The 8,759-nt window shown below is 56.5% G+C and overlaps 1 protein-coding gene across 2 annotated transcripts in view; it reads left to right on the top strand.

Annotated features, from left to right (window-relative positions):
• The first annotated feature begins 567 nt into the window (after nt 1-567).
• The window catches only part of HPCAL1 (hippocalcin like 1), an 84,414-nt gene continuing 76,222 nt past the window's right edge, over nt 568-8,759 (top strand). The window contains exon 1 of one of the 2 annotated variants that reach the window (XM_039887857.1): nt 568-686. The gene's annotated coding sequence lies outside the window, so the exon portion shown is untranslated. Of the gene's footprint in view, nt 687-899; nt 1,198-8,759 lie in introns of those variants that run through there. The other variant, XM_039887858.1, reaches the window with a different exon arrangement.

The following is an 8,759-nucleotide window of genomic DNA, read 5'->3' as shown; positions in this document are numbered from 1 at the left end:
GAGTTGCTGGATGAAGAGTCCCTTATTCCTGCCCTTTGATGCCTGTGCCATTGTCAGGGGATGGAGGAAGTCTGCAGGAAACACGGTCTGCCTCTCCTAGGAGGCCACCTGTCCCTGGGACTGAGATGCCAGGCCCCTCACTCAGCAGAGACTGAAGACCCACAGCATGTCAGGGAGGGAAGGGCAGGAAGAAGCCTGCTCTTCCTCCTGTCCATTTTACAGGTGGGGGAACCGAGGCCAGGGAGTCTAAGGGGGCCTGTCCAAATGGCCGGGAGTCTGCCAAGTCAACTATAGCGGAACGCAGGTCTCCCTCGTCCCGGGCTCAGGCTCCTTGCTTGAAGGGGGCGCGGGAAGGCTGGCGGTACCTGCTCTGGGGAAGGGACGGACGGAGGGGGTGGGAGGGGAAGCAGGGACAATGGGGCCTGGCAGGAGCACTGGCACGACTCTGCCTCTTCCCCTTCTGGGCCACCCGGGCCCTACTTCCTGCAGAGGACTCCGGAGGCGGGGAACCGGCGCGGGGCCGGCCCCTCCCGGGCGCCGCCTCCTGGCATCTCCCAAACCCGCAGGCCAGAGGCCAAGGGTTTGGGAGGCGGACTCGGTGCTCGGCTCCGCCCCTCGTCCGAAATCCCCGTGGGGCCGGGACCGGGTTAGGGCCGCGGCTCCACGGGCAGCGAGCTGAAGAGGAGGTATGCGCCAGCGTAGAAAGGGCTGGGGTCCCGCGCCCAGCGGACGGGAGGGGGCGTGGCTCCGGACGGGGGCGTGCTCGGCCGGCGGGCGGCGGGCGGGACTCGCACGGGGGCGCGGCCCCGCCGGGGGCAGGTCCGCAGGAAACTTGAGCGCCCGCCCCCGCCGCGCGCCCCGCCCCCGGCCCCCGCCTCCCGGCCCCGCCTTCGCGTCCCTTCCTGCCCGGGGCTGGCAGGCGGGCATCGGCGGCTGCAGGCGGTGGGCCGGCGGACGGGCGGACGGGCGCGCGCCTCCACCTCGCTGCCTCCCTCGCTGCCGGCTTCCTTTTGTCCTTCTGGGCGGCGATGAGCTCAGGGCTGGTGCGGCGGCTGCGGGCTCCAGGAGGCCCGCGCTCCTAACCACCCTTCCCGGCCTTGGCGCGCGCGTCCCGGGAAGCGGCCCGCGCCTGCCCCAGCGCGGCGGCGCCGAACTTGGGCTCGGGAAGCCGGTGGCCCGCGTCCTGCGCCGGAGCAGGTAGGGAAGGGGCGGGCTGCGGAGCTGCGGGGAGCGCGGGCGTGTGCACCAGCGTCCGCTGCGATCGAGCTCTCTGCGTGTGTGTTTGTGTGCGTGTGTGTGTATGTGTGTGCGTGCGTGCGTGTGTGTGGGGAGGGGGTGCCTCCGTTTCTCCGCGCTGGGGAGTTGCGGGTGAGGACTGTGGTGTGCCCTGGAATTGCGCGTACTCGAGGAGATCCGCGTGTGCAGATTTTGGCTGCGTTTGTGGGACTGTGTGTCGGAGCGCAGTTGCTGGTGGGGACCGGTGCCGGGCGGGTGTCCAGTGTGAGCGGCTGTGCGTGGGACGGGAGTGACGGGGTGGGCGTGGGCGGTCCAGCCCGGCGTGCGGAGCCCGGGTCGCCAACGGCCCGCACAGTGAGGAGCTCCAGAGCCCGGGGGAACAGTTGGGATCTCCGGGGGCTAGCGCGGGCCTCGGGGACAGCCCGGGCTAGCCCTGCGGGGAGGGGGCGGAGGGCAGGTCCGCGCGGCCCACGTGGGTCGCATTTTCGCTCTGGCCTGGGGAGAGGGTCCAGAGGTCGGCCATCCGCTCCCTCCTCCGCGGGCGGAGGGGCGACGGACAGAGCCCTGTTCCCGAGGTAGGAGCCCCGGCATCTCCGAGACCCGCACTGTGATCTGGACCGGACGCTCCACCTTGCCGGGTCGCGATTTGCTTCTCTATCAAATGGGGACAGTTTCACCCTCGAGGTCTGTCGTGACAGCTATACTGAGGACGTACTAAACACAGCTCTTGACCAAGCTCCTGGCACACGGTATGTGCTACGTTCATTGTGTTGGAGTCTGTTTTTTAAAAAACAGGGTTTTTTTCTTTTTCGTGGGTGGGGCTCTTACATTCCGCCCCCTACGCGTGTTTCGTGCCTCTCTCTCGGCCCTAACTTAACCGCGAAGCACCCAGATTCGAGAAAGTTTCGGCTGCTGGGCCCCGCCTCCTCGCCGCACCTCCCGGGCGGCCGCAACTGGGGTGCGCGGGAGCGCGCAGCTCCCGCCCTTCTCCATCCCGAAGGCTCCCGCGCGGGAGCTGGTGCCCCTCTCCCGGCCAAGGCAGCGGCTGCGGGGATCGGGAAGCCCTTTCGCTCAACAAGTGCCTCGTCTCCGAGCTCGCAGTTCGAAGAATCTTAGAGCCAAGGTGTGAACGTGGCGCTCCCCGCAGGGACAAATCTTGGGCTCCCGCGGCATCCTGGCTGGGCCTGGTCACGCGGAAGGCCGCCCCCTTTGCTCCAGGCCAGTACATGTTCCCCCTAGAGGAAGGCGTTTGCCAGGACAGAGTCCTGCCTTGGGCCTCCGCATTGGACACCCTGCGACCCCACCCACCCCTCCCAGCCTGCTTCCTTCAATGAGCCTCTTGCCGGAGGCTGAGCGTCTGCCTGCAATCCTGCCTCCTAGTCCCACACCTTAGTTTTAAAAATATTTAGTGTTGAAACCTACTCGTAACATTGAACTGCAGCGAACGTGCACACAGCTCTTAGCCACCGTGCGCTCTTGGGGAGAATCCTGCCAACGGCCCCATCGCGCTTGCTCAGACCCAGCAGGGCCAGCTGGCCCTGGCTGCTCTGCCACCTTCTGCCAGAGCCAGTGGTTCCTTCCCTCTGTCTCTGTGGTTTCTTCATCTCAGGACTCTTCCCAGTCCGAACAACAAATAATCTTTACCCAGGGGAGCAGCTGACCTCACAGGTGCATGAGGCTCTCAAAATGGAGCTGGCATGGAATGGGCAGGGGCTGGGGTGGGCCAGGCTGCTTTCCAAGTGTCAGGTGCTCCCGCTGGTGGTCTCGGGGGAGCTGGAATACTCTGCATGCTTTAGGACACAGGAGCAGAAAGCTCTGGTTTGTCTTCCAGCAGGACAGGAGCCCTGAGATCTCTGCAGTGATGGCGGGCCGGGGGAACCGAATAAGCTAAGTTTTCATTCTGATTTGATGGCAAGGGCACACTTAGAATGTAGCCTATTTCATAAAATGATTTTATACCCTAGAGGAGCAAGGGCTTTTCATCTGAATCCTACTCTCTTCCCCGTAATTGGACTCAATAATGATATTTAAAAAAAATCCGTCTGGCTTTCTCAAAAGACAGACCAAAGGCTGTTTTTTTTTTTTCCTCCCACCTAGTTAAAACCAGCTCTTTGTCTCAAGCAAACCAGTGTTTTGGTCCTAGATCTATTTCTGTTTCACTTTTGAAAGTGCCTGTAATTACTGAGCTCTTGAGGTTTTATTGGATAATGTGCCAGCTTCTCGCTGGCCCCGGGGCTCTGCCTCTCGTTCGCTGTGGGATATAGTGCCGAGATCTAGCCTTGCCTGCTCCTTTTGGGTTCCACTCTTATGCTTTTTGTAAGGTGGAAAATAGATGTCAACATGCGATAATTTGGGAGACTTGGCCTTGGGAATCAGGTGCCCAGAAGAACCCCAGAAGAACAGAGATTTGCCCAAACTCTAGCCGACGATCCATTCATTTCCAACAAGCCCTCCTAGAGAGGGACTCTAAGAGAAATAAAAAACTTGGACAGATTCCTTCAGAATTTATCTAAATGCTCCCTTCTGGCCACAGGGCTGTGTCGAATGAGAAATACAAGGACAGGAGTGGACTCCCCTGGCGCACACGCCCGAGATGGAGCCTCTAACTTACCTAGCTTCATTTCTACCTGGAGCTCCTGTGAATTTTCATCCAGGTGAAGTGGTAGTACTTGCTTTGGGGGCTGTGCCCACTGCCTACAGGGCCTCATGAGCACAGTTCCAAGGGCTTCCATTCACATAAAATACCATGTTGAGTGTTCATGCCTGGGGCAGTCTGTGTTCCCATTACTTCTACGGTCCTTCTTCCAGACTTGTTCTAAGACCTTGTACTGCCAGTCATGAGTTAGGTAAAGTGCCAAGTTCATAAGCACCAATTTACGAACCAGCAATAATCCGGGATACTAATCAGGAGCCCCAGAGTTTATTTGGCACCAAAGGGTAGGCTACTTGGCAGCTGAAATGTTATCTAGATTGGGAGCAGGTTTGTATTAGAATTTAGCATTCCAGTCAGCCCTAAATTATGCTTGTTTGTTGTGGGATTATGCTTCCAATTTATGAGTTGCCAGCCCAGACTTGATGGGGGATTATGTGTCTTTTGCTAGTACGTAGCACCTGATGTCATTGTGCTTGGGGAAGGAGGCACTATAGACTTTAATTGTGACCATTCTCCTGCTGTCTCATTGGGTTTCTTTAGTGTTTTTATGCCCACATGTAAGGCTGTGCACCTGCTCATCTCATGTGACCCTTTGGGTTGGGTTTCTAATTAGGGGATGACAGAGGATAATTGTATATGGAGGTAGCAGAGTGGGCTTAGGGGGCCTCTCTTGGTGCTACTTGCCCTATGGGGGAAAATGTTTCTTTCAAATCACTTTTCACCACACGAAGAGGTTGGAATCTAGCAGCACGGGTTTTAATGGAATCATTTCAGGTAATCAAATACAGTTTGACAGGTGGATCATTTCTTAGGCACTGATGAGCAAGGTCCGAATCTAAAGAATTTTTTTTTTTTTTTATCATCTGAAAAGCGCAGTAAATCCTTTAAGAGAGCCATACCTTGGCCATGTCGTTTCAAATATAATTGAATTTCCAAGGCAAAGCTTCGTAGCTCTGCATTTATGAGGCATGACTAACTAAAGACACCTTCCAAGAGCGCTCAGGCTCTCTTCCTGTGGCATCCCTCCCCTGCCTGCATCAGGGTAGCAAAGATGCCTTCTTGGGTCACTTTTCACGTTCCTTTATAAGCCAGGCGTACTCCCCACGCTTGCTAATCCACCGCTGTTTTTGGGGTATTCGTTTCTTCTTAGCACTCAGATGCAACCCCGGTGGCAGGAAGCCAGGAGACTGGGGTAGGGGTGCCGGCATCCGCCCCTCCCGCCTCATTAGATGAGAAGTCTGAGGAGCAAGGGATGGGTCTCTGACTCTGGCTAAGAAACACTTAGGATTGTTAAGTGCTTATTCCACGGATAGAGCTGCCGTGATCCTGAAGACAGGAAGAAGTCTTTGGGGGTGCGTGGTTCCCCTCGTGGAAGTCTTCTCTGATTGCCTCCATACCCTGATGCTCTAACCGAAATCTCCCCTTGTCCCCTGAGTCAGGCACCATGCCAGATGCATTGACAGGTGAGCAGCCTGAGCTCTCCCAACGCTCAGACCCAGTGCTGTCTTCCAGAACACATCAGGCAGAGCCCTGCTCCCACCCCCGCCCCAGCACGGAAACCCATCTGCTACCTGCTACGGCAGATGACTCTCATCTAGTCGTTTGTTACAGCTAGAAATCCCAGGAGTGGTTTTGTGCTCTTTCCTCTCTTTTTCCACCCACCTCGTCGGTCAGTTCCCATCAGTTCTCGTTTGCCCAGCCCCTCCCGCTCCGGCCCATCCGCATGCCTCCTCTTCCCAGGAGCAAAGCCTCTCATCTTTTAGCCCGTAGCGGGGCTTCCGGTTCCTTCCCTGCTGTCATGCTGTGGTCAGGTCAGTGTTTAAAACGGGTTTCGTCATCTCACTCTCCACCCCGCCCCGCCCCCCAGGTTCATTCTCTTCCCCAGTAAGTGCTGCTGCTCTGAAGACCTTGCCAGGCTTTGCTCCGCAGCCGCTCGAAAGCTGGGATAGCCCTCATCCCTGCCTCTAGGTGACAGCGCATCTTGGCTCCCTTGGGGCAGTGAGAGCATCAGGCAGGCCCCTGGGAGCGACAGGTGCAGCAGAGGGGAGCACCCTTCCCGGCCTAGCCAGGGCCTCTGGGAGATTCATGGTTCAGTGACCTCTGGGAGGAGTGGGGACAGTGGTTTGGTGGGACTGTGGGGCCGGGAAGGTTCCAGGGCCTGCCTTTCTTCTTTTCTCACTCCTGACTTTTATCTGATGGATATGACCCCATTCTGCAGATTCTCCTTCCTTCCTACCTCTCCTCGTATAGACTGGGCTCCACGGCCTCATTAGTCCACGAGTCTCCAGAACTGATCACTCCCTCAGCACTGGTGGAGTGGAGGGCTGTTTGTCCTCTGGGGCAGGGGTGGGGTGCAGAGTCCTTTCACTCAGTGTTTGGTCTTCCGGGGCCCCTCGTCCTCCCCTAGCCAGGCACTGGGCACCTGCAAACGCCCAGGCCTGCTGGCCCCACTCAGGTTGGGTTCGCTCGCGGTTCTTTTGTGAACTCCCGAGCATCCAGCAGGGTGGGAATTCAGAGGGCGGAGCGTGTAATTGCGATGTGGGGCCTGCTGCGTACATTATCTCGTTTCAGCAAGATCGCCTCGGGCGAATGGGATTGACCCATTTGCAAATGAAAAAAATCAAGGATGCCCAGAGCAAAGTAAGCAGCCCAAAGCCATGGGCAGAAAGAAGCAGCAGCAAGAATTCAACCGAGTCGCTTACCCCTCGGCTTCTATCTGGTAGTAAGGATATTTCCTTCTGGAGCTTTTTATGGGCTGATGTTCACTTTTTCCTGTCACTGCCTCCCAAGCAATGTAACCTCCTCTTAGGGTGTGAGTGGTGCATGACACACCGTCATCCGCCCCAGTCCCTGGCTTGCAACTGACCAGTGGAAGTGGCTCCGTGTAAGTGTGCGCATGCGCAGTCTCCTGACGGAGGCGGGGCCTTGGGGCGAGGGTGAGTGCACTTCCAGGCCTTGCGTATTTCAGAATTTCTCTTGTTGCATCATTTCTTTCTTTGAAAAAAGTAGTAATTTACAGATGTGCAACCCGAGGGACAGAAATCGGGTACCCGATGCGTACAGGCGGTTCTGGGTCTGGCGTGTAGACCCCAGATCACGCGTGGTCTCAGTTTCACTGATGCAGAGAACTTTCTCCGTGGACAGTACGAGTGTCTTGTTTCTTCCTGAAGGTTCAGGGTTATTAGACCCTGTTTTGTAAGATATCCCGGGGGAAAACCGGGAGGGGGCCAGGGAGACCTGGGTTTGAGTTCATCTCTGCTCTTGCGTTTATTGGCTAGGTGATGCTTTCCGAGCCTGGGTTTGCTCAGGTGGGAAGAGGGTTCTAGGCCCACCTCAGACCATCACCTGAGACCTGGAGGTAGAGCATCCAGTTGAGTCTGGCTGCTCACATGTCTGCAGTAAATGGTGGTGACTGCTGTTGCTACTTATATGTTCTTGGGGAGCAGTGCCTTTTCCGCTACTAAGTATTTCTTTTCAAATTCAGATTTATTAGGCATATTTGACTCAGACTGCAGAAGCGTGGCATCTGTCGTGAGGGCCTGTGAATGTGTGCGTGAAGGCTCCCGGAGGGGAGCTGGTGAGGGTTGTGATTTGGAGTTTGGGGAGCTGCCATTTTGGATTGTCCTGGCTCACATCTTCTGAGGACCATCTCTTGGGGTCCTTGATGGTGACCCTGAACTTGAAGGCTGCACAAAGTGGTTTGCAGTTTGTTCCTCAGACATAACGAGGTGTGCACCCTTTGACCTCTGCCCCCCGTGAGCGCTTGGCACGCATTTATGCAGTTTGGATGTGTGTGTGCTGGTGTGCCAGGGGTTGACAGGACTCCTGGGAATGTTGGCAGAATTACGATTCTGTGCAGTGGTGTGTAGAGATCACGGTGTTTTTCTCCCAGCAGCAAAATGCTCAGGTCTCTGCTTCCTTCCTGTGCATTTAACAGACGTTTCCAGAAAACGGAATGGACTGCAGTGCCCCACCCTTCCCTGCCACTCCCGTCCTTTCCCTTTGCCGTGCTGTAATCCATTTTTGGAGGGCAGCGAGAGCCTCTCAAAATCAATCACTTGGGTCTCAAAAAACCCTTCCCAATGTCGTACAGTTTTCTGTGTTTATGCGTGTGGCTGGAGAGTCAGTCCCGGCGGAGTGAGTGTGGGATGTCCAGAAAAGCCGGCCCCAATGTGAGGCTAAGGCAGGGCCGTGGGCGGGCAGGACTGGTGGCTCCCCTGCCCCCACCCCGCCGCCTTCTCCCCTCGCCCGTTGCCGAAGCGTGGGGTGGCAGGGGCAGGAACAAGGCTTTATTAAAAATCCTTCAGTTGTGCAGTGCCAATTGCATGCTTGGCGATGCAGCTTGGACAGTCTGTATCAGCTACCAGGGATGGGAGACAAAATGTGGCAGCTGCTATGGCTTCTTTGGGTGTCTTCCTTCTTCCCAGGAAGTAAAAGTAGAAAAAGGCCTCAGACAGATGCTAAGGCCCAGCTTTCCTTCAGGCTGGACCTTTGGCACGTATGACACATTCTTATTCTCTGTGGTGTACTTTTCCCTTCTCTCTGAAGCCTGGATAAAGAATCGCTGCTTTAGTGGGCATATGTTCTTGGTGATATGCTCTCACCTCACCTAAAAGCAATATGATCGGAGCTAGCTGGAAGGTGAATGCTTATGCTTTGGGGAGTAATTTTCACCATTGTTGGTGGGAATAGAGGGGAGGGGAGATGTAGCACGGGTAAGGAATTCCAGATTCTCTTGGCCAGGGACCCCAAGCAGTGCAAAGGTCTCACTGTGCCCATAGCTCCTTTCCTCTGTGTCTTGTCCTAAGCCAATTACTGGCTTCCTAGTACAAGCACACCTTCATTCTCATCCTCATTCTCATCTTCACCA

The sequence above is a fragment of the Pteropus medius genome, unplaced genomic scaffold (genome assembly GCF_902729225.1).
Source record: "Pteropus medius unplaced genomic scaffold, Ma_sr-lr_union100, whole genome shotgun sequence".
NCBI lineage: Eukaryota > Metazoa > Chordata > Mammalia > Chiroptera > Pteropodidae > Pteropus > Pteropus medius.
This window is presented reverse-complemented; position numbering and strand designations above follow the sequence as displayed.